This window comes from Nematolebias whitei, chromosome 18, assembly GCF_014905685.2.
Source record: "Nematolebias whitei isolate Nwh7 chromosome 18, NemWhi1, whole genome shotgun sequence".
Taxonomy (NCBI): domain Eukaryota; kingdom Metazoa; phylum Chordata; class Actinopteri; order Cyprinodontiformes; family Rivulidae; genus Nematolebias; species Nematolebias whitei.
This window is the reverse complement of record NC_056515.1, coordinates 19,578,016-19,579,607: the sequence shown is the minus strand read 5'-3', so window position 1 is coordinate 19,579,607 and position 1,592 is coordinate 19,578,016.

The following is a 1,592-nucleotide window of genomic DNA, read 5'->3' as shown; positions in this document are numbered from 1 at the left end:
TTTTTGGAGGAGTCTCATATCTGCATGTGTTTTTGTCACTTTTCAATATTTCACACATAGGATAGATCTCTAAACGAAGCTTCCTGCCAATCAGAGCCATACAAACCAAATATTTCTGTTACAGATCCAATTAAAGCATCAGTTTAAATCTTTTTTACTGTCTCATGTAGATAATCATTTTGATTGAGCAGCGACCTGACGTGCAGTCTTATCATGGTAGAGCAGGTGTGTGCTCCTCAGTGACCCTGTGAGTAATATGAGCGCCTTTTAGGGACACCTGAGGGAAAGTGGAATCAGATGAAGAGTCAGTAAAGTGAATCGTGTCTGGAATAACCTGAAAGACCTGTGTTTGAAGTCAGCAATGTCAGTGGTGCTCTTCCAAAAATCTAATAACCCCAACAAAGCACATAAGCTAACCTTGCACCAGATGTAAACATGCTTTTCAATTTTTTTTCTGCTAAAGAATTTGTCCCATTTGCAAGGTAGATTTTTTTTACCCTTTTCTAACAGTACCATTATTATGTACAATCCAGGAATAGTCTGGGGCAATGTATATTGATAAAAGAGTCAGCTTGAGCTTATAGATTTGTTGCATTTACCGACATTCTTTTATATGATGCGCAAACTACAGAACCGGTTGAAAACATTGAAAACAGAAAAGTCTTCATCATGAAAGTGCAGCCCAAGGCCAGCTTTTATTGTTGTGAAATTGTCTGTGTGAGAGCACGCAGTATGAAATGTTATTGTACAAAGAATATGAAGAGTCAAATGAAAAATAGTAAGTAAAGTTTATTTATACAGCGCCTTTCATAGACACCACACTGTGCCACTAGAAGCAGTACATGATTAAGAGCATACACTAAAATACATCTAAACACCCATATATGTATAAAAGCAAAGAAAAATACAGGTAAAGCACACAAAAAAAGTCAACATCCAGCTAAACACCTGTTTATAAAAGAATGTATTTAGATATTTTAAATGCATTATATACAGTAGATGAAGGCAGAGCATTCCAAAGTTGGGATGTGACTGCTTGGAACATCGATCTATGCGATATTTGAAATTCATTCATTCAACCTTTATTTATACAGGCTAGCCTCATTGAGCTACAGGGACTCATTTGCAAGAGGGACCTGTTCCAGACAAAACATGTAAAGTACAGACAACAAAACAGTAGACAATGACAACAATAAACTATAGTAAAAATGCAGTTAAAATAAGAGTAGAGTACAAAACAATAAATCAAGGTACTGTAAAACAGGGTGAAGTACTAAAAAACAAGAACATATTTGTTTTTCTTTTTCTTTTGACATTATCAAATGTCTTGAAACCCCTGTAAAGAAATCAAGGACGACAACTTCAGTTCCTGTTGTTGGATGCGGTGTACCACCAACAACCTCTGACCAGACAACTTTAACCTGTGAGCCGGTGTGTGGCGCTGAACCAAGTCAAAGATATAAGAAGGCGCTTGTTCATGCAAAACTTTAAATGTTATTTTTTTAAATTTTTTTTCTAAAATGAACAGGGAGCCAGTGAAGGGGTGGCCAATGGTGGACTTGGCCACCATAGATTAATCTTCAGCCACCCCA